Source organism: Bubalus kerabau, chromosome 7, assembly GCF_029407905.1.
Source record: "Bubalus kerabau isolate K-KA32 ecotype Philippines breed swamp buffalo chromosome 7, PCC_UOA_SB_1v2, whole genome shotgun sequence".
Classification (NCBI taxonomy): domain Eukaryota; kingdom Metazoa; phylum Chordata; class Mammalia; order Artiodactyla; family Bovidae; genus Bubalus; species Bubalus kerabau.
In genome coordinates this window covers 100,291,154-100,315,337 of record NC_073630.1, presented here as the reverse complement: position 1 = coordinate 100,315,337, position 24,184 = coordinate 100,291,154, and the positions used below count along the sequence as shown (strand labels likewise).

Here is a 24,184-nt window from a genome sequence, read left to right as displayed (position 1 = left end):
TCATACTTAAACAAAGGTGTGACTCCAGAAGAAAGTAAAGAAGAAATCCAGTTGTCATAGTTTACATTCTAGTTTCAAGTTCCAAGTGTTTGAACTAGTTTAGAGAGGCCTCTGATGTTAGGCTCTGATGGTAGGCTGATGTTACCTCTGATGGTAGGCTGCAGTCCATGGGGTCGCTAAGAGTCGGACATGACTGAGCGACTTCACTTCACCTTCGTGTTTCACCTGGCGGCAGCAGCGAGGTCCGAGGGCCTCTCCTGGAAGTGGGCTTGGGGCGGGACTCCCGGGGAGCACGTGGGTGGGGGGAGCGCACCGGGAGCGCGCCAGGGGCGGGGCGAACCCGGACGGCGTGCCTCGGGGCTCGGGTCGGGTCGGGTCGGGGTGAGGTGTCCCAGTTGTGCTCTCGGGGGTCACCATTGCGGCTGGGAAGTTGGAGAAGGCAATGGCAACCTACTCCAGTACTCTTGCCTGGAAGATCCCAGGGACGGAGGAGCCTGGTAGGCTGCAGTCCGTGGGGTCGCCAAGAGTCGGGCACATCTGAGCGACTTCACTTCACTTCACTTCTGATGTTTTCAGTTTCAGGTGACCTTTTAAAAATAATCTGAACCACGATGACCTTGCAGGACACTGTACCCTGACACAGCTGACAGCATTTTAGGATTTAGGAAGGCGTGTTGACTTCTGCAAAATAGATAAAATCTCCCATTGAGAGAAAGGGACTGCTAATCCTGCACATCAGTGTCCACCCCTTGGCTCACATGCCCTCCCCGTCCTGCTAAGGAATGGCATCAGCAAGAGGTCGAGGCCACCCACAGGGCAGGGCTGAGTCCAGAGCGGATTTGAGGCTCAGTGATGTTATGGAGGCCAATGGCCAGTCTTCTCACACTTGGTCTCTCAGGAGGGGACCTTGCATGTGCCCATGTCTACCCAGAGGTGTTTGAACTGAAACTCAGCCCTGTGATTCTGTGGTCCCAGACGATGTCTGTGAAACGACTGGTGCAAAATTGCTCTGAAAAGTCTGAAGTCCTATGCATTCTGATCCTTCTTGCGTTTAGTTAGGAGTAGGCAGATCAGAGACTTTCCCTTCTGCCCCTCCTCATCAGATTTCAGCATTCTATTTCTCATTTAACATTTTCCTCCATTCCTCAGATTCACTGGGGCTTTGATCAGTGGCCCTCTGCCTGCAGGGAAAACCACGCTAGCTCTGCAGGAAGCCCGTCCCTCACTCTGCACCTGGGTGCCCAGAGCTCAACTAGGACACCTGAACACTGCTTTGTATTATTTTGGGGGACCTAAAAATTTTTTTATTTAAAAATTTTTTGATTAATTTTTATTGGGGTATAGTTGCTTCACAATGTTGTATTAGTCTACCACACAGCAAAGTGAATCAGCTAGATGTGTATATATATATGTGTGTGTATATACATATATATATATCCCCTACTTTTTGAGTTTCCCACCCCTTTAGGTCACCACAGAGCCCTGGGTAGAGTTCCCTGTGCTTTACAGTAGGTTCTCACACACTGGTTTGTGATAACACTAATTAGTGGGTTTATTAACTAGTTCCATGACCTTTAAGTCTGTTTCTGAGAATTCTTCAGCCTTTTCTTCCTGAATGGCCCCCTTTCATCTTTCTTGGGGTTTTCAGTCTCCACCCTTGCCTGGAAACCGAAGCTGTTTTCCCATCACACTGTCGCCTTGGATTTGTTCCATGATCAGAGCTGCCTTCACGGGCATGTGACAATCACACACCACTGTGTGCTCAAAGAGCCCCTTTCTTGGTTTAAGGCCTTGCTGTCACTATCCTGAAATTCTTAATAATTTCTGAACAAGGATCCTGGGTTTTTGTTTTGCACAAGATTCCACAAACTGTGTAGTGTGTCTCATCCATGACACGTGGCTGTGAGCCTACCTGACTCATTCCCTTGGTTTCTTTCCCCTGATTCGCTAGCCCCGCTTGAGGCTGTGTGCAGAGAGAGGTCCAACCAATGGGGATGAGGCGCAGTAGTTCTCTCCTTGACTGAATGGGTCCAACTGTACCCCCAGCTAGAGGGACTCTGTGACACCAGCTGAGGTTGCCATGGGTAAGCCAGGATTTGAGAGCGTATTTAATAAGCTAATTTGAATGTGGATGTTGGAAGCTAGGACTGACTTAACCTTTCCTTCTCCCAGACAATATTTAATCTCACTTTCACTCTCACAAAGAGCAGAAAGAAGCAGCCAGTGCCCCTCCTTCACCTCCCAATCTTGCAAAACAGGTGGCTCAGTGGTAAAGAATCCTCCTGCTAATTCAGGAGACACAAGAGATATTGGTTTGATCCCTGGGTTGTGAAGGTCCCCTGGAGGAGGAAATGGAAATCCGTTCCAGTATCCTTGTCTGGAAAATCTCATGGGCAGAGGAGCCTGGTGGGCTACAGTCCATGAGGTCACAAAGGGTCAGACTGAGCATGCACCACCAAAGGAGACTTAGTATTGTGGAGATTTAAATTGAATGTGAGTTTGGAGTTATGTGGTTATTACGTAACATTAACATTTTACTTATTTAATTGTGACTTACTATTTACTAGTAACCAGGGAAGCTGTGAGACCAGGTCAGCATTTATTCATGGACAGAGAAAGAACAAGTTGAGGAAGTGGGTTCTAAGAGTGAGGGGGAAAAAGAAAAAAAAAATGCATTTTGCTTGTACTCTGTGGAATCCAGCTTATTTAATAAGCTAGACATAAGAGCCTTATTGCCTTAAGGCCAGTGGGAGAATGAGCAAGTGAATCATAAGGACATAACTTATATTAAACCACAAGTCCTGTTCTTTTTATTCACGAGTCTGGTCCCTCATTGCAGGTGGATTAATGCAGGACTCATCTAGTCCCTACTAAAATAATAACTACCAAATTTTTGGTGTTTACTATGTGCCAAGCAAAGTAATAAGCATATTTTATGTATTATATAATTTCTACCTCACAATGAGGTCTTTTAATAACCACATTACATAAATGAGGAAATTGTATGTTAGAAAGATGACAGTCCCTAAGTCATACAGTGGGTAAGTAAAGAAGCCAGCATTTGATGGCACCCCCATATGACTCCAAAGCTCATGCTTTAACCACTAATTTATTCTGTTCTTAATGGAGCTAAAAAACTGAGTTATTCAGATTTTTTTTTAGTATGCCTTTCTGGACAGTCTTTTCTCCAGAAACTCATATATAGCAGCCTTTGAAATAGCATGATTTTCAACCAAACAAAAGCAATGTAATTCCTTTCTCACCCCCTTTCCCTATTCTCTTGCTCTTTTATATTTGTACATATAAACCATAAAACAAGCAAGAATACCTAAGTTGTTTAATTACACTAGCATTACCATTCATCCATTTGTATAGCTTTTGTAAGTCCTGCTAAAATTAAAACCAGAACCAACCAAACCAACCCAGATCTTATCCTGATTTCTTGTCAATATCAAGCTTCAGATGATGAAGAAAACAATGAGAATCATTGTTCTAGATCAAAATCTGATCAACAAAATAGAGGACCTGAGTGCCCAAGAAGAGGAAGCTGAGCATGGTCAGCTGTATCCTCAGAGCTCAGCGAAACAGCATCAGGTGAGGGGCGTAGAGTTAGGATCTCGGATTTGCAAATGCCTGTGAAGATAAGAGGACAAATATAGCTGTACAGAATTCTTTCTAAAATCTTGGTTTACATAAAATCAGGAATAAAATGGAAGGGACTTCCCTGTTGGTCTAGTGGCTAAGAATTCCTCGCTCTTAATGCAGGAAGCCTGGATTTGATCCCTGGTCAGGGAACCTGTGAAAGTGTTAGTCGCTCAGTCGTGTCTGACTCTTCGTGACCCCATGATCTGTAGTCCACCAGTCTCCTCTGTCCATGGAATTCTCCAGGCAAGAATATTGGTGTGGATTGCTATTTCCTCCTCCAGGGAATCTTCCCCGCCCAGGGATCAAAGCCTCGTCTCTGGCATTGCAGGCAGATTCTTTACCATTTGAGGTACCAGGGAAGCGTCTCAAACGGTGCTGGTGGTAAAGAACCTTCTTGCCAATGCAGGAGACATAAGAAACATGAGTTTGATCCCAGGGTCAGGAAGACTCGCTGGAGGAGGAAATGGCAACCCAATCTAATAGTCTTGCCTGGAGAATCCCAAGGACGGAGGAGCCTGGTAGGTTACAGTCCATAGGATCAAAAAGGGTCAGACATAACTGAAGTCATCTAGTATGCATGCAGGGAACTAGGTCCTGCATGCCGCAACTGAGATCAAAACTCCTAGGTGCTGAGACTAAGACCAGACGGAGCCAAAGTACATAAATAGTTTAAAATAAATAAACATATATTTTTAAAAAGTAATAAGATTGAAAAGGAAGAATATGCTTGTACAAGGAGTTATATGAACCTGAAACAGCAGTAAGAAATAGGCCACTATTCAGAATAAACAAAGGTTTATGGAACCACAGTGTATTAAAAAGCAGAGACATTTCTTTGCCACCAAAGCTTTGTATAGTCAAAGCTATGGTTTTTCTATTAGCCATGTACGAATAAGAGAGTTAGATTGTAAAAAAGGCTGAGTGCAAAAGAACTGATGCTTTTGAACTGTGGTGCTAGAGAAGACTCTTGAGAGTCCCTTGGACTGCAAGGAGACCAAACCAGTCAATTTTAAAGAAAATCAACTCTGAATATTCATTGGAAGGACTGATGCTGAAGCTGAAGCTCCAATACTTTGGCTACCTGATGTGACGAGCTGACTCATTGAAAAAGACCCTGATGTTGAGAAAAATTGTAGGCAAAAGGATAAGGGGCCAGCAGAGGATGAGATGGTTAGATAGCATCACTGACTCAATGGACATGAGTTTAAGCCAACTCTGGGAGATAGTGAAGGACAGGGAAGCCTGGAGTGCTGCAGTCCATGGGGTCACAAAGAATCAGACATGACTGAGCCACTGAACAACAACAATGGAACCACTCCCTAATCCTGGTTCAAGTAACTTTCACATCTCAACAAAAATATTTAAAGGACTCTATCTCCATCCTGGGACTGGGGTTGGAGAAAAGGCTACAGACTTTTGGAGGAGGGAGAGACCTGACTTACCTTCCCTGAACTGTGAATGGCAAGGATAGCAGGGCACCGTTCCCCTGCTAGGAACCTTGACTGGGTCCTTTGATATTTCTCCTACAACCTTCAGGTCCTCTGGGCCAGAGAAGGCAACACTTTCTACACAGATAGGATTTTAATAGCTTTTTTTTAACTCTTAGAAAAAGAAGTCTATTTCCCTCCACCCACATCCTTTGTTCTACAGCATGTGGCAGAAAAAACTGTATTTATCAGAATTTCCTTCTAGCAGAGAATGTGATCCTCAGAGAAAATCTTTAATGAGCCCATTTCAAGAAGATGAGATCCCAGAGGACCTGCCAGTGGGGATCTGAGCCGTCCTTACCTAGAGGACTGCTGTGAAGCATGAGATGTTAAGTCTTATAAAGCACTGAAGGTGATGCCTGGCATATGGCAACTGTAATATCGTGATTTTTTAATTACTATCTTTTCTAGAATCTTGCTCCAGATGAATCTCAAGATAAACAGTCTTTTATTAGTATCTGCCATAACTAGCTTCTTTCTTTTTTAAAAAGAGGATGACATTGGCAGATGTCTCTTCTCTCTGTTTTTTCCCTAGAAGACCACCCACCGTCCTGTAGGTATTCCATGCTCTTTTCAAGCAGGAGGATACAATGTATGGGGGCCAAGGGGATTTGCACAGCCATTTACAATCTCCTCCCCTTTTTTGGATTTTGCTCCAATAATTAGCCCTTTCACTGATAGAGAAACATAAGGGGAATGGGCAATTGGTTGTTATTTAAAATTTTTTTTTTTTAATTGGGGTATAGTTGCTTTATAATGTTGTGTTAGTTTCTGCTGTACAATGAAGTGAATCAGCTATATGTATCAATATATCCCCTCCCTGTTGTACTCCCTCCCTTCCAATCCCATCCATCTAGGTCACCACAGAGCACAGAGCTGAGCTCCCAGCTGTATACAGTAGGTCCCACTAGCTATCTATTTTTACACATGGAAGTGCACATACATCAACCCCAATCCCCCAATTTATCTCATATTATCTATCTCCAGGGACTAGACCTATGTTTTCCTTACTCTTGTTCCTTCTCCGATATTTAACACTTTCACAGCTCTTAACGTCTTGTACAAAGCTGGCTAAGCTATACCTTTTCTGTCTGTCACTCCACTCCACCCCTTACCTCCCATGGTGGGGGCAGCATGGGCTTCTGCAAGTCTGAATTTGGGCAATGACACTGAATACTCATGCAGAAAGGTGTTTCCTTTGAGCAACAAGATAGGGAGGGAATAATACGAAGAGTTAAAGGAAGAGTCTCCCCTGGCTACGATTCCAAGACTAGTCCCTTCCTCAAACCCTACCTCTGTTTCTGTACTGCCTGAGCTTTCACCCCCTACTGGAAGTGAGAGACATCCTGTGATGATGTAACAGGTGAATCGTGGGTGAAAGACTGAAATACACAGAGGAAAGGAGATTTGTGAAAATCAAATGTAGAATGTGTGAAGGTATAAGCTATAGGAATACCAAACACACTGTTGTTGTTCAGTCACTCGGCTGTGTCCAACTCTTTGCGACCCCATAGACTGCAGCACCCTGCTTATTTAACTTATATTCAGAGTACATCATGAGAAATGCTGGGTTGGATGAAGCACAAGCTGGAATCAAGATTGCCGGGAGAAATATCAACAACCTCAGATATGCAGATGACACCACCCTTATGGCAGAAAGTGAAGAGGAACTAAAAAGCCTCTTGATGAAGGTGAAAGAGGAGAGTGAAAAAGTTGGCTTAAAACTCAACATTTAGAAAACTAAGATCATGGCATCTGATCCCATCAGTTCAGGGCAAATAGATGGGGAAACAGTGGGAACAGTGACAGACTTTATTTTTTGGGGCTCCAAAATCACTGCAGATGGTGACTGCAGCCATGAAATTAAAAGATGCTTGCTCCTTGGAAGAAAAGCTATGACCAACCTCAACATCATATTGAAAGTAGAGACATTACTTTGCCAACAAAGGTCCATCCAGTCAAAGCTATGGTTTTTCCAGTAGTCATATATGGATGTGAGAGTTGGACCATAAAGAAAGCTGAGCGCTGAAGAATTGATGATTTTGAACTTGGTGTTGGAGAAGACTCTTGAGAGTCCCTTGGACTGCAAGGAGATCCAACCAGTCTATCCTAAAGGAAATCAATCCTGAAAAATCATTGAAAGGACTGATGCTGAAGCTGAAGCTCCAATATTTTGGCCACCTGACGTGAAGAACTGACTCATTGGAAAAGATCCTGATGCTGGGAAAGATTGAAGGGGGCAGGAGAAGGGGAAGACAGAGGATGAGATGGTTGGATGACATCACTGAGACTCAATGGGTATGAGTTTGAGTAAACTCCGGGAGTTGGTGATGGAGAGGGAGGCCTGGTGTGCTGTGGTTCATGGGGTTGCAAAGAGTAGGACACAACTGAGTGACTGAACTGAACCGACTGCAGCACACCTGGCTTCTCTGTCCTTCACCATCTCCCTGAGTTTGCTCAATTCATGTCCATTGAATAGGTGATCCCATCCAACCATCTCATCCTCTGTCGTTCTCTTCTCCTCCTGCCTGCAATCTTTCTCAGCATCAGAGTCTTTTCCAGTGAGTGGGCTCTTTGCATCAGGTGGCCAAAGTATTAGAGCTTCAGCTTCAGCATCAGCCCTTCCAATGAATATTCAGGGTTGATATCCTTTAGGATTGACTGGTTTGATCTTGCTATCCAAGGGACTCTCAAGAGTCTTTGCCAATACCACAGTTTGAAAGCATTTGTTCTTCAGTGCTTAGCCTTGTTTATGGTCCAACTTTCACATCTGTATACGATTGCTGGAAAGACCATAGCTTTGACTCTTTGTTGGCAAAGTAATGTCTCTGCTTTTTAAAGTTCTGTCTAGGTTTGTCAAACACATACACATTAAAACTTATTGAACATAAAGGAAATTCCCTAAGATCTTATTGGATAATGCAAATTTAGCCTACCAGCCAACTGAAAGTGACCACTTTTCCTGGGCTTGTCCTGTTCTCATCTCATTAACCTTGTCATAAGAACATTCATGTTTCACATGTTGAAAAAAGTTTCTGGAGCTCATTTCTTAATATCATTAGTGGGGTTGGAAGGTATTTGTTGATTTATGGATTATTTAATTTTGTGGCCATGCAGTAATATTCCTACATCAGTACTGCACTTTCCCTAATGTAATACCTTCTAAGTAATATGTTTACATTTACAGATTGTCTTTCCCAAGGACCTCAGAATATACATAGTGGGATGAAGTGAAGGGGGAAAGCATGTTGCTATGAATTTGGCACCTGGGTTCTGTAGTATGATTGGTTCATAGACAGTTGTATGATCATGGAAAAGAAATGCAAAAAAAGCAAAATGGCTGTCTGGGGAGACCTTACAAACAGCTGTGAAAAGAAGAGAAACAAAAAGCAAAGGAAAAAAGTAAAGATATAAGCATCTGAATGCAGAGTTCCAAAGAATAGCAAGAAGAGATAAGAAAGCCTTCCTCAGCGATCAATGCAAAGATAGAGGAAAACAACAGAATGGGAAAGACTAACGATCTCTTCAAGAAAATTAGAGATACCAAGGGAACATTTCATGCAAATATGGGCTCGATAAAGGACAGAAATGGTATGGACCTAACAGAAGCAGAAGATATTAAGAAGAGGTGGCAAGAATACACAGAAGAACTGTACAAAAAAGATCTTCATGAACAAGAAAACCACGATGATGTGATCTCTCACCTAGAGCCACACATCTTGGAATGTGAAGTCAAGTGGGCCTTAGAAAGCATCACTACGAACAAAGCTAGTGGAGGTGATGGAATTCCAGTTCAGCTATTTCAAATCCTGAAAGATGATGCTGTGAAAGTGCTGCACTCAATATGCCAGCAAATTTGGAAAACTCAGCAGTGGCCACAGGACTGGAAAAGGTCAGTTTTCATTCCAATCCCAAAGAAAGGCAATGCCAAAGAATGCTCAAACTACCACACAATTGCACTCATCTCACACACTAGTAAAGTAATACTCAAAATTCTCCAAGCCAGGCTTCAGCAACACGTGAACCGTGAACTTCCAGAAGTTCAAGCTGGTTTTAGGAAAGGCAGAGGAACCAGAGATCAAATTGCCAACATCCGCTGGATCAATGAAAAAACAAGAGAGTTCCAGAAAAGCATCTACATCTGCTTTATTGACTATGCCAAAGCCTTTGACTGTGTGGATCACAATAAACTGTGGAAAGTTCTGAAAGAGATGGGAATACCAGACCACCTGATCTGCCTCTTGAGAAATCTGTATGCAGATCAGGAAGCAACAGTTAGAACTGGACATGTAAACTCCAGGAGCTGATGTGATGGACAGGGAGGCCTGGCATGCTGCAGTCCATGGGGTCGCAAAGAGTCAGACATGACTGAATGACTGAACTGAACTCCTTGGGAGAAAAGTCATGACCAACCTGGACAGACAGCATATTAAAAAGCAGAGAAATTACTTTGCCAACAAAGGTCCGTCTTGTCAAGGCTATGGTTTTTCCAGTAGTCATGTATAGATGTGAGAGTTGGACTATAAAGAAAGCTGAGCACTGAAGAACTGATGCTCTTGAACTGTGGTGTTGGAGAAGACTCTTGAGAGTCCCTTGGACTGCAAGGAGATACAACCAGTCCATAATAAAGGGAATCAATCCTGAATATTCATTGGAAAGACTGATGCTGAAGCTGAAACTCCAATCCTTTGTCCACCTGATGCCAAGAACTGATTTATTTGAAAAGACCCTGATGCTGGGAAAGAGAAGGCGGGAGGAGAAGGGGACGACAGAGGATGAGATGGTTGGATGGCATCACTGACTCAATGGACATGAGTTTGAGCAAACTCCGGGGATTGATGATGGACAGGGAGGCCTGGTGTGCTGTGGTCCATGGGGTCACAAAGAGTTGGACATGACTGAATGACTGAACTGACTGACTATGCACAGAAAGAGTTAACACTGCAGGCCCAATTCCTGGCTTAGCTGGCATTAGAGAACTTATATTTTGGGAGGGATCAAGTTATTCTAACTAGTAAGGATGGCTTTCTGTTTCTCAACTGTATAAACAATTTGATTTATGTTGAACACCTGCTTACTTCTTGAAGTCTAGAATTTTGGTGTTAGGCATGCATGTGTGCTCAGTCACTCAGTTGTGTGTGACTCTGTGGCCCAATGGACTGTAGCCCATATGCCCCTCTGTCCATGGGTTTTCCCAGGCAAGAACAAGAGTGGACTGACATTTCCTCCTCCATGGGGTCTTCCTGACCCAGGGATAGAACCAGTATTTCTTGCATTGACAGGCAAATTCTTTACCACTGAGCCACCTGGAAAGCCCAAGTGCTAGGCTGAGGATGTCTGTTTGCCCATCTGCCAACAAATCCGCTGGACACTGAGTTTCTAATGAGCTTTCTTAATAGAGAACATTTCACATATGCTGTCACAGCCTATAGCTGTGTGAGTCCTTTAGGAATGGACACTATTTTAAAATTTTGTTTTATTTTTTGGCTTCACCACATAGTATGTGGGATCTTAGTTCCTTGACCAGGGGTTGAACCTTTGCTCCCTGCATTGGAATTTCAGAGTCTTAATGGCTGGACTGGCAGGGGAGTCCTGGAAGAGGACTCTTAAAAGCCTGCTCCTGGTTTCCTCCAAGCTCTAATACATGGGCCTTTATCCTTCATTGATTTTGCCTTGTATCTTTTAGCTGTAATCATTATAACCATAAGTATTTCTATGTGCAGATCCTGTGAGTCCTCATAGGGAATCATCAATCCTGAGGATGGTCTTGAGAACCTCCAACCCAGTGTCCTTGAAATGTTTCCATTTCTCTGTGTCATTTCAGGGACTAGTTCATTTCAGAGACATTTCTGGTAGGAGAAGTCCTAAGTTATATACCAGTTTCCAACCCTGCATAGACAAAATGAATGTGGTAGCCATGTTAAGTGACTTGGGATGTAAAAATCCTGTTGCCTTTTTATTCAAGTGTTCTCATGAACTTAAGTATTCCAGAAAAGATTTTAAAACTTAACTTTTCAGTCGTAAAGTCCTTTGTGTATGGAAATATCTTATGGGGAAACCAGCATGTGCAACATTTGAAAATAAGGGTGTTATGACTGGGAAAGTTCTCAAAGCCTTGACTGCTTGCTCTTGTCCCCCCTTCCTGACATCAAGCTAGGAAATGTGACTTGGAGGTTACTTTTTAATTTTTATAGCCTACATCATGCATGCGTATGTGTTCAGTCACTTAAGTCATGTCTGACTCTTTGTAACCCTATGGACTGCAACCTGCCAGGCTTCTCTGTCTATGGGATTCTCCAGGCAAGAATACTGGAGTGGGTTGCTGTGCCCTCCTCCACGGGATCTTCCCGACCCAGGGATCAAACCTGAGTCTCCTGTGTTACAGGCGAATTCTTTACCGCTGAGCCACCGGGAAAGTCCGATACATACCATAAGTGTAAGTATTCCAAAAGTTTACTTCCTCGCAGAGGGAAGTAACTTGATGATAAAGCAGGTGCATATTTACCAGTGAAATCACTAAGTGGAATGACAAAATTAGGTTATGACAGCATCATGTTTATCTCTCCAATCCAAAAACAGTACCTGAGCACTGGGGGAGTCAGAGATGTCATAACTAAAGGCACAGCTGAAGTCCCACTTCTGTACTTGACTGTTTTCCCTCAGTATATCAAAGAGTAGAAAAGTGTAACTATTTTTTAAACCATCTATTATGAACATGTGTTTGTGGGAAGTCACTTCAGTCGTGTCTGATACATTGCAACCCTGTCAATCGGAGCCCATCAGGCTCCTCTGTCCATGGGATTCTCCAGGCAAGAATGCTGGAGTGCATTGCCATGCTCTCCTCCATGGGATCTTCCTGACCCAGGGGTTGAACCCATGTCTCTTAAGTCTCCTGCATTGGTGGACGGGTTCTTTACCACTCGTGCCACCTGGAAAGCATCATGAACATGCTACATATTATTCCATTTCATTTTTATAAAACCATTAGAGGTACTTTCTGTCCTTTTTACCAGCTAGAAAGCAAAGTCTCACACTGGTGGAGGGCTGGGATTTGAATCTACCACTGACTCTTTTGGGGTTCTCAGGTGGGACAGTAGTAAAGACTCTGCTTCCCATTACAAGAGATGCAGGAGACACAGATTCAATCCCTGGGTGGGGAAGATCCCCTGGCAGAGGAAATGGCTACCCACTCCAGTATTTTTGCCTGGAAAATCTTGTGGACAGAGGAGCCTTGGGGGCTACAATCCACAGGGTTGTAAAGAATCAGACACGACTGAGTGACTGAGCTGACTCTTCTTGCGGAAGCACATTGCATTCCTAGGTGTCAGCCTGTTAGGTTGTCTACCCTCTGGCCCAATGCCACAGCTCACTAGCCTCATGTGCTGTGTTCTTTTCTCTTGTGACTGCTAAAGTCCTTTTACCTGAATGAGGGGTAGCTGCAAGGACCTCATTCTGTATGCCCTGTGAAATAGACAGGAAGATTAGGGGACAGCCATGTGGTCATCCTGCTCAGAGAGGCTATGTTGAAATCTGCATGAGCATGTACCAAAAATACCCTCAATGGTCCAGCAGTCCTTGCTAAACTGAGCACACAGGAAATATCCTTTAATTACCACTGGCCACAGTGTTCTGAAAGATATTTTGCTGTTTGTGATATTTTGCCAGCCTGATGCCGTGTTCCTGATAGCCACCTGTCAGCCTGAATGTCCTATTTGTCTCCAGTCTTTCTGTTTCTTGAAGCTGCGCTTCAGTGAATCTGGAAAGTGTTTCCTCTTCCTTCCCGGCTCGTGATTATCCCTCTTCAGCTTGCCATACGACAGCTGTCTAGAATCCAGCTGTCACCCTCCAATGCATGTGAGCAGTCCAGCAGAACATTACTCTGTATCCTGGCTTCACCCCAAGACTGTGGGAGGACATCGCTCCCCACAGAGGATGGAGAATTGAAGAACCAAGGAAGTTACAACAAAACACAAGGTTGGCAACACTCCATCAGTCAGCAAGGTATGGTTCCAGCAGGTGATACAGATTTAATCCTGAGAGATAACATGCATCCTTATTTTTATTCCATCTCTGCCCCAAGGTTTAAAGACAACATTGAAGTAAGGTATGCTTCTCAACACTGCCTAAGAAGCTGAAGGGAATAATGGGATCCAGCTCTAGGTAGCAAGTGGGGCACTAGAAAACCAACCTGTACGGCACAAAGGACGGGATTATAGGCAGCAGAAAGAAGTTCACCACTCACTGGCAAAGGATGAAATAATGCCATTTGCAGCAACATGGATGGATCTGGAGATTCTCACACTGAATAAAGAAAGTCAGACAGAGAAAGGCAAATATCAGATGGTATACTTACATGTGGAATCTACACAAATGATACAAATGAGCTTATTTACAAAACAGAAATAGGCTCACAGACATAGAAAACAAACTTAATGGTTACCAAAAGGAAAAGGGCGGGGGGATGAATTAAAATTTGGTAATTAACAGATATACACTACTGTACATAAAAGAGCTAAACAATGAGGGTTCACTGTATAGCGTGAAGAACCCTATTCGATATTTTGTAATAATCTATAAAGGAAAAAAATCTGAAAAGAATACTTGAGTATGTATTAATATATGTATAACTTAATCAATATATACCTCAAACATCAAAAATCAGTTATACTTCAACAACAACATCAACAAAACCACAGAGAAAAAAACACACATTAACTAAATTTAAAAAAAGACCAAGCAGGAGCAAAACAGATTCGGTTTGGGTTCAGATTGGACTTAGGGAGGTCTGTGGAAAGATTGCTAAAAGCGTTATGAATTTAGTTACTATGGTACATTTTAATCCTTACAATTTAAGATGTATGTATGTAAGTATGTATATATGTATCATCAACTCTGTTTTGTAAATGAGACAGTCACAGCTTTGTGGGTTTAAGAAATGTGCCCAAGGTTAGTATCATTAGTTCATGGCAGAGCCAGGATATGAACCTGCTTCAGCTGAAGTGAAGCCCAGTGCCTATCAACTATGCCACAGTGGATTCAAACCAAGGCAGCAGTCTTATTACAGTGAAATGCCAAAGGTAAGCTCTTCATCTTCTCCCAGAGATGGGTCCTCCTTTGTTCATCCTCAACCTTGGTTAATGGCACCAAGATTCATGAACTTCCCGGGTCCGAAACTCCAGATTGATTTTAGTACCTGTGCATCTCTCACTCTTCAAGACTCAGTTCATAGGTCTTCTCCTGTACAGAAGAAGGTTTTCTCCTTCTTCCTTGACCTCTTCCAGGATCAACACTCCCTCTGCTCCATGCGCACCCCAGCCCTAGCATCCTGTAACATAATATGTGCCTGTCTTCTTCCTCCACTATAAATGAGCATCTATAGAGGGAAGGGACTGTGTTCCACTCATCTTTATATGCCCAGTGCACAGCAAATGCCTGTCACATAGTTAGTACTTTGAATGAATAATAGAATGAATGAAGACCAGAATATCAAGAAAAGTATTTTTCTCTTTATCAGTCACATTTCTCCCTAACTGGTAGAGAATTTTCCACCCAGGAGTGTTGAATATCACAGCTGACCTTGTCTTTGGTGGCACTTTTACAAGATATGCAGGAGGGAAATGGCCAGTGTGCAATATGTTTGTGGTTTTAATGATCACTAATTAAGCACTTTGGATGGACACCAAATCTTATTAAAGAAAATGGCTTCTCCAAGTTAATTCATCAAGCATTCAGTTACAGAAGGCTATTTGGGCATTAAAACAGGATGAGAAGATTTACACTGATCATCTTTTAGAGGTAGTGTTCATTCATCTATCTTTATCTATCTATCCGCCTGACACTGGATACATGTTCATCCAGGCTCCTTTCCCTTCATTCGTACATAGCTTAGCAGAAGTCACCTGGCAAGTCGAGAGCTAACTGTGAGGTTGATCAGCTCCCCCATTAGAGCACTGTCTTATACCCAAGTCCCATGTAGTTGTTACTACTTGTCTCACAAGCCTGGGGAATAAATATGGTCAAATCTTACATTTTTCCCCAATAGTCATCTGAGAAGACCATTTTTCTTACTCATAAGAAGTCCAGCATCACTCTTTTAATTCTTTCCATATCTTACTAAATTGTCCAGCAACCTTGAGGGTTTAATGAATTTGGGACAGGATTCTGGGATTAACCCTGCTTCCAAATGTGAGCCACCAGGACAATTGGAGAAGTGGATCAGTCCGTGGCTGCCATTACTTCTGGCCGCTACAATTGTAGTGTCTGATGGTTGTGGAGTGACTTGCTCTCTGTTCATGGGCTCATTGGAGCCCTCTACTTAGAATGCTAGGCTAAGGCTCTTTTCCACTCATACCCACACAATCAGTCGTTGTTATTGTTGTTGTTCGGTCACTCAGTCGTGTACCCCATGAACTGCTGCAAGCTAGGCTTCCCTGTCCTTCCCTATCTCCCGGAGTTTGATCAAACTCATGTTCATTGAGTCAGTGATGCCATCCAACCATCTCATCCTGTCGCCCCCTTCTCCTCCTTCTCTCAGTCTTTTCCAGCAGCAGGGTCTTTCCCCATGAGTCGGCTCATTGCTTCAGGTGGCCAAAGCACTGGGGCTTCAGCTTCAGCATCAGTCCTTCCAATGAATATTCAGGGTTGATTTCCTTTAGGACTGACTGGTTTGATCTCCCCACAGTCCAACAGACTCTCGAGAAGTCTTCTCTAGCACCACAATACAAAAGCATCAGTTCTTCAGTGCTCAGCCTTCTGTATGGTCCGACTCTCACATCCCTACATGACTACTGGAAAAACCATAACTTTGACTCTATGGCCCTTTGTCAGCAAGTGATGTCTCTGCTTTTTAATATGCTGTCTAGGTTTGTCATACTTTTTTTCCAAGGAGCAAGCAACTTTTAATTTCATGGCTGTAGTCACCATCTGCAGTGATTTTGGCATCCAAGAAAATAAAATCTGTTACTGGTCAGAGAATGAGTGGCACCAAGGCCTGAGGATAGAATGAATCATGATTTTGTAATTGCTGCTGTTGCTGCTGCTAAGTCGTTCAGTCGTCCAACTCTATGTGATCCTATGGACAGCAGCCCACCAGGCTCCTCTGTCCACAGGATTCTCTAGGCAAGAATACTGGAGTGGGTTGCCATTTCCTTCTCCATTTGTAATTGCTAGAGAAGCCTATTAAGCTGATTAAACTACAGGTCTACTGTGGATGAGCTGAGTATTCATGAGCAGAATATTTGTATGTGGTACAAACTTACTTTTCTTCAACTAGTTAGTGTTTATCTTACGAACACTATGAATGGAACATTTAATTGTATTCTTCTGGGCTTGAAAATTCAGAACTAAACAGATAGGACCTTGGGTATGCACATATTTATTCTAATACTCCCCTGATTTATCAAAAATAGTTTACCTATGCTTCCATATTAACTCTGCTTTCTTTATTCTGAGTGAATACATTTCCATAGTGTACCTTTCAACTTCTAAACATAATTGGATAGAGATTATGTTTAAAAACTGAGGAAGGATTTGTGGTATCTTCTTTTTTTTCAAGGGTAATTGTTAGTATTATCTAGATCAGATGCTATTTAGAAAAATTGTTATTGTTGTTCAGTTTCTAAGTCATCTCTGATTTAAATAATCAGTGTGATTTACACCCTGTGCCAGTTCTTAGTATATAATGTAATAATAAATCCTAATGGACAAAATCCCATTGACAAGATAATAACCCTATTTACATCTCTGAGGAATGCAGACAAGGCCATTTGAATTTAAATATAGAAATATCTTTTGCATTCACTAAAGAATATATTTTTAGGCTATTTAAAATATGCATTCATCAGAAGATGACAACTGATATGTAATGAAGTTCATTTGCTTAAGCACTTCCTAGAACTGGTCATGAAGTCATCTCTGTGTAGACAAAATTAAGAACCATTTAACTTTTAGAATTCTTCTCTCACATGCCCTATTAGGGACCTGTCTTGGACTATTAATTGAGATGTTAATTAACTAGTTAAAGGAATAAAAAGACCCTTGGTATTCTATCTGCTACTATTCAAGCATTGTTAAATAAAGAATTGAGAAGTTGCCAAAAAATTCAGTACAAATTTCCCTCCTAGTTCAAATGCTAAACACTGGTTGGGCTTGTCTCATAGCTCAGTCGGTAAAGAATCTGCCTGCAATGCAGGAGACCCAGGTTCGATTCCTGGGTTGGGAAGATCCTCTGGAGAAGGAAATGGGAACCCACTCTGATATTCACGCCTGGAGAATCCCGTGGACAGAGGAGCCTGGCAGGCTACAGTCCATGGGATTGCGAGAGTTGGACATGACTTAGTGACTAAACTAAACACTGGTTAATTCACTTCCTTAGAATATGGTGCATTTAATATCAAAACCAAACTCAGTAACTTCCAGGGCCAGATGACTGTATGGAAAGAAACAGCCACAGGCTGTGTGCACAGAGCCAGTAAATGTCCAGGGCTGGAAGAGACAAAGTACAAGTAAGGCAGACTCAGAGCTCATGGTGTAGGCCTGTGTTTGCGGGGTCATATTGTTACTGAGTCCAAGCTTGTTCTGGTTGCCACATGATAGGCCAATGAATCCAAGAGACAAGGTATTGAGGCAAGGAAGAGACTTTAATTGGGGAGCCAGCAGACCGAGAAGATGGAAGGCTAGTGCCTCAAAATAACCTTCTTATTAGGGTCTGGATCATCTTTTATTGATCAGAGATAAAGAAGCAATGAGGAACTAAAGTCAAAAGGCAAAATAGAGAGGGAGATGCAGTGGGGAAGTAAAGTGAAAGGGCCTTCAGCCTTCAGCAAAACATCTCCAAGGGAATGTCCAGTCTTTAAAAAGGGTATGTTAATGTCTTCTATTCATGAGCAGGCAGGGACAAACTCTCTCTCCATGAGCTGAGCAAAGGCACTTTAGTTTACCATCAGGCAGAGGGGCAGGGTCCTCCAGGTAAGCCACGGAGTATGATTATAATAATAAAACCAAATCAAAGAAACAGTTTCCAACATGGAGCCAGAATTGGCTTCCTCCCTGCAACAATATTTCAAAGACAGAATGGTTGTTCACTGGCCTCTTCACTTAAGTGCACAACCAAGAACCAGAGGCCCTATCCTATATGTGAACTGCTGTACCGCAGACTTTACGTACATTGTCTTATTCATTTATGAACTCAGAGCTGAACTAGGAAGAAGACTAGAGGCCAGGGTATAAAGAACAGTGCAAACTATAGGAACTACTGCAACTTCTTCTTGTGCTTATCAGAGTTCTTGTTACCTTTGCAATAGCTTCAGTTTCCTAAAAATGACAAGATCCTGTTTCTTTTTAGGGGCACAAGAAACTTTTGGAAGATTTGTGTGGAACAGAGTTCAGGGTTAGGGAGGATGGTGGAAGCAATAAGGGACTCCCTGAGGCAGTGGTGAGATACTAAATGTTTTAAAGCTGACTGGGCAGCCCTGAGTTGCAACATTTGCTGGTTTGTTGGTTCCCCTGGTGTAAATTTTCTCACCACTGTCAATCAATAAATGTCATGGTGCCACTGAACATAGAATTGGGGAGAGAAACATACACCTTGCTTTGTGAGCTGGTTGAGAGCCAGTTCCAGCATTCTCCCAAAAAGAGAAGTGCTGGGAGTTCCCCTGGGCCCAGAGATTGGAGCCACCTGAGGCCCATTTTATGTTCCTGTCTTAGCTTCATGCTTCTTAAAGCTAAGACTGTGACTTATGATCTTTATGTCCTTAAGTTCTAGCACAGCATCTGACACATAGCGTACTCATGCAGGGTCTGAAAAGCAAGAGCCCAGATCCCAAATTTGACCTCTATTACTGTTAGAGTTTGTTTGTCCTAGAGGATGTCACTTAAACCTCATTTTCCTTATGTGAAATATTGGAATTTTAAATAATTCTGTTCCCATGTCATTTCTGGCTCTGAGATAGTATGAAAAAGTTATTAGTTTTATTCAATTAAGATTCATGTAAAATCACTACTGGGCTTCCCTGGTGGCTCAGCTGGTAAAGAATCCTCCACCTGCAATGTGGGAGACCTGGGTTCAATCCCTGGGTTGGGAAGATCCCCTGGAGAAGGGACCAGCTACCCACTCCAGTATTCTGGCCTGGAGAATTCCATGGACTGTATAGTCCACAGGGTTGCAAAGGGTCAGACACGACTGAGTGATTTTCACTTGCACTTTCAAACTCACTACTGTATATATATATATATATATAATAGGAAACCAAAAAGGGTCTACTGTATAGCACAGGGAACTATGCTCAATATTGTATAATAATCTATAAAGAAAAAGAATCTGAAAAAGTATGCATACATATAAAGAATAATATATAAGAATATATTATATTCTGAATACATATATATCTCTCTATCTATCTATCTATATATATCTGAATCACTTTGTTGTACACCTGCAACTAACACAACATTATAAATCAACTATACTTCAGTTTTTTTTTTAAGTTGCATGTGTACAGTGTTTCCCTGATTACTCAGATTTTTTTTTCGAATTGAGAACAGTGGTTAGTTTGATAGAAATTATAATTTGTAGACTCATGTGGGCTCTGGAATGATGAATGCTTCCTTTTCTAGTGCTTAAAGGACACTGGATGTTTTTTCAGGTAGGGATTTTATCAGCCACATCTTTGTTGTACAAAAACAGCACATTTGTCTTTAAAAACTAAGCTGCACTTCATTCTTAAACTCCCATTCTTAAACTCTCTCTAAAAACAGATGTAACTGTACAAAATCAAAGAAAACTCCACTGAATTCTGCAATTTCCCAAGCAATTCAGGGCATTTCTCTCATTTTGGCTCATCCAGGTTTGTGAACTCTCATTTTCACTTCTGCAAGTGGAGGATTCAGAATTCATAGGAGCAGCATCAATTTGCTCTGAAGGCTGTTTGCAAACACATATGGGAATGGAACAGATTATCCTGAAATGACTAAGTTAGCAACTCCTGTCATCTCTCTGAGAAGAGACCCTGGGCCTTGGTCACATGTCAGGCTGAAACTGATGGGGGCTTCCTAGACTCCAGTTAGCAGCCTGTGTCTCTCCACATGGATGAGGTTGCTCTTGGAGAGGGCAGTGTCCCTTGTCTGCCCCGAGGACCTTCTGCAAGGATTTATATTTGGAGCAGGAGCCTCACACAGGATGTAGTCAGACAGAGCGGACTCAAATAGAACCAGCTCCTCCTGACTAGGAGAAGAGACAACATGGAAATTTCTAAAGTGCTCCCTAGGGCTTAGGATCAACCTCAAGGAGGAAAGAAAGAGAAAGAAAGCTTGAGAGAGTCTTTCTGAATCATTATAAACCTGGATGAGAAAAGGGCTGAGTTTCATACAGCTTAACTTAGGAACAAGTAGATTTTCTTTTCTTTTTTTGGCCGCACAGTGTGGCATATGCGATCTTAGTTTCCTCAACCAAGAATCAGTGGTGAGAACACAGAGCCCTAACCACTGGACAGCCAGAGAATCCCCTTACATTGTTTTCCTTATCGTCTAGAATTGTGGCCGATTGCCAGGAATCAACCTGGATTACTGAGTTGGTAATTCTTACTTGATGAAATAATCATTTATTTTAGCATTTTGTTAGAAATTTTCACTGAATATGTCTAATTCCTCTTTTTTTGAAGTGGCCAACTTTTCCACGTCTAGATTCTCAATATTGCCTCTGTTTCCTGCAATTATGCAATGGTTACAAAAATGAGCAATAGTCACATTTGCAGTTCTCAGTTCTTTGGGAAGGAATTCATCTCTCTGGAGATTTGTGTTTATTTAAAGCCACTAAGAGCTTTATTGCCAAGGGCTTTCTATGTATCCTGAGTTTCCATTCCTTTGCCCTCATGTTGTCAAGCCTTTCCAGCTTGAAGATGACTGCTCCTTGTGGATTACGATGCCCTTTATACTGAATGAGCTTCTCTGGTGGCTCAGATGGTAAAGAATCTGCCTTCAATGCAAGAAACTTGGGCTTAGTCGCTGAGCCAGGAAGATCCTCTGGAGAAGGAATGGTCACCCACTCCTGTATTCTTGCCTGGAGTATTCCATGGACAAAGGAGCCTGGTGAGCAATAATAGTCCATGGGGCCCCAAAGAGTCAGACATGACGAGCCACTAACACTTTCACACTTTATACTGAATAAATAGATAACATTAACACAGTTAGCATGAGCTGTGATTGATAAATAAAGAGTTATAATTAAATGAAGCCCTGTAGATCATACAACCCAAGCGAAGTGGGAAATTAATATAAATATGCAAATGAACTTGACCAAGAACACTTAAGTTGGTCTGGGTTTCATAATTTTGCAGCTTCAATTATTTGGATACACTAAGTGCTCTGGTTTGTCCCTTTACAGTTCAATGTAGATGTTTGTCTGCAAAGAAAAGACAGTGTGGTCAGATCCTTAGACAGAATTTTGATTCCCTGCTAACTGGCCAAAAAAGTCCAAATCAAAGAATTACAGGAAGCTTTTATTTTTTTTTCTATTTGGATTTTTATATATTAAGGACAAACTTCATAGGTTCTAATGTTTAAAAATGTACAGAGTGAATTCTAAAATTTTTTTCTATTATAAAAGTAATACATGCTCATTATAAAAAATTGATACAAGTATAAAGTGTTAAGAAAAGCAGTTTCCCAACAAGGTCCTCCTGTATAGCACAGGTAACTCTGCTCAATGTTATGTGGCAGCCTGGATGGGAAGGGAGCTGAGGGGAGGATGGACACATGTATATGTATGGCTGAATCCCTTCTTTGTTCACCTGAAACTATTCCAACATTGTTTGTTAATCTGCTATATCCCAATAAAAAATAAAAATTAAAAAAAAACATTTAATTAAACATTTGCTGCACTGATACTTCCAGAAACAAATAAATGAAATATTAATTTAAAATAAAGAAAGAAGATAGTCCCCCTACTAACCCTTAGTGGATAAAAATGGCTCTGACAGTCTGTACTGCCTTCTCTAAAGTTTGTCAGAGGGTTTCAGTTAGGTTTTTTAGCATCAAATCTCCAGCTAGAAACCAATATGATCATCCTTACAGAATATAAATACAAATTGTTGTCAATTGTCAATGGACAATACTGCAGCCATTTTAAATAATTTTGCCTTTATTTTCTAGTCACAAATACTTTCCACAAAGAATTACAGAAACTTTTGAAGTCCTAATAAATTTTCAATCTTCCTGCACACTCCTCCCTACAACCCTTTTCATGAGGACAGAAGTAGTTCACCAGGATGCTGGGAAAGCTTAAACTTCAAGGTCTTAGAGGAGTCCAAGCAATGTCTTCCTACAGCCACGTGTTTTTGTAAATTTCACAAAAGGATAGCATTTAACTGTAATCTTCCCAGACCATTGAGTCTTTTCTCTCTGACCTTCTCTGTTTATATTTATTCTCCTGTCAGGAGGCCTTGGAGTGTCTGTGAACATTTTGGGGATCTTGAGATGAGAGCAGATGTAGGTTGGTACTGTTGTCCATGAGCTTTCAGTTCAGTTCAGTTCAGTCGCTCAGTCGTGTCTGACTCTTTGCGACCCCATGAATCGCAGCACGCCAGGCCTCCCTGTCTATCAACAACTCCCGGAGTTCACCCAGACTCACGTCCATCGAGCCAGTGATGCCATCCAGCCATCTCATCCTCTGTCATTCCCTTCTCCTCCTGCCCCCAGTCCCTCATGAGCCTTACAATCAGTTCAATGATAGCTGGCTTTGCTAAGTGTGTGACAGGCACGGTGTGTGACACGAAGGTGCAGTTTTGCAGGTGTGTTGTGACACACCAGCACTTAGCACAGGAAGCAGGTGGGTCCTAAGGAGAAACATGGCTTGAAATTACAGACTCACAAACTAATTTGTGGAAGATTATTTCCATCATTGAATGTGTACAGTTTTAAGCAGAGAATTTCATTCTTGTTGATTCCTCGGTCAAAGTAGAAGTTCTTATAGGTCCAGAATAGACTCAATAAAACAACATATACAATTATCAACCTACCATACATTTGATAGGAGCTACTGAAGTAGAATTTGTCAGAATTAATCTGCATTTACTGGACAAAAAGCTGCAGTCATTTTACAAACAGGAAGAAAGCCTGTGGCGGGGGCACAGGGGTGGTGATGGTTTATTCCTCTCAGTCATTAATTAAAGAAAACATTTCAACAGGTCTTATTAGAAGCATGAATTATCTCTTTTTTTCCTATGGATTGCTATTTTTAAAAATTATCAACATATAAAAAGCTGATAAAGGAACATGCAACCAAAAAATGTAGAGAAAAACTATTACAGAACTATGTTAGTAGTTATTTCCAAAAATCTTTTTGCTATTTTCTGGATTTTTGCAACCTCCTAGGTATTTTTCAGGTTCTGATAATTTGCAATTTATGGTGATTTATTTTCTCATTCTGAACAAATATTCACTTTGTTACCTAACTTTGGTATTGCGATCTTTTATTCTTTTTCTTAAAAACATCTCCCACAAACCCAAATCTCTCTTCAAAACCCACTGTATTTCTCACTGGGGCATTCTTTATTATTTTCACAGAAGAATGCATATCAAGTATTATTTTTTGAGAAGTTATGATGTACAAAAGTGTTTCATAGCTCTGGTTTGACTTGGGGAAATTTGCTCAGATTCCCAGAGCTGAAGATTATCTACAAAAGAAAGCACAGTTTGGCTCATAGCACTGCTTTCCAGATTCAGTGAGGTTAACTGATGCACATGGGAATATGTTCTAATCAACTGCTGTTTAAATAGTTGACCTGGCATATAGGCCACCATGAGAATGGACCACCCTCTGTTATGTTCTGGCTCTGTCTTAGTAATGACAATTTCTTGGATCTACTCATTTCTTCACTTGTAAAAAGGGAGAAAATGTATCCAATTCATAGGACTCTTTGTTATCAGCATTAAGTGGGTAATTGACATTGCTATTATTATTAATATTATTGAATTGGCGCTCTTACTAATTATCAAAATCAATGCCAAATAATGCCTCTAAAGAACTTCAGGGAATTATAGAGCCCTTTCAAAATCAG

At 41.8% G+C, this 24,184-nt stretch overlaps 2 long non-coding RNA genes across 3 annotated transcripts in view; one reads left to right on the top strand and one right to left on the bottom strand.

Annotated features, from left to right (window-relative positions):
• The window catches only part of LOC129657292 (uncharacterized), a 109,657-nt gene that overhangs the window by 9,699 nt on the left and 75,774 nt on the right, over nt 1-24,184 (bottom strand). Inside the window, exon 2 of the long non-coding RNA XR_008716656.1 lies at nt 3,526-3,633. This is a non-coding gene — a long non-coding RNA (uncharacterized LOC129657292). The remainder of the gene's footprint in view (nt 1-3,525; nt 3,634-24,184) is intronic.
• LOC129657291 (uncharacterized) overlaps nt 1-24,184 on the top strand; it is a 30,801-nt gene that overhangs the window by 4,630 nt on the left and 1,987 nt on the right. Inside the window, exons 3-4 of one of the 2 annotated variants that reach the window (XR_008716654.1) lie at nt 12,798-13,133; nt 13,213-13,676. This is a non-coding gene — a long non-coding RNA (uncharacterized LOC129657291). Of the gene's footprint in view, nt 1-12,797; nt 13,134-13,212; nt 13,677-24,184 lie in introns of those variants that run through there. The other variant, XR_008716655.1, reaches the window with a different exon arrangement.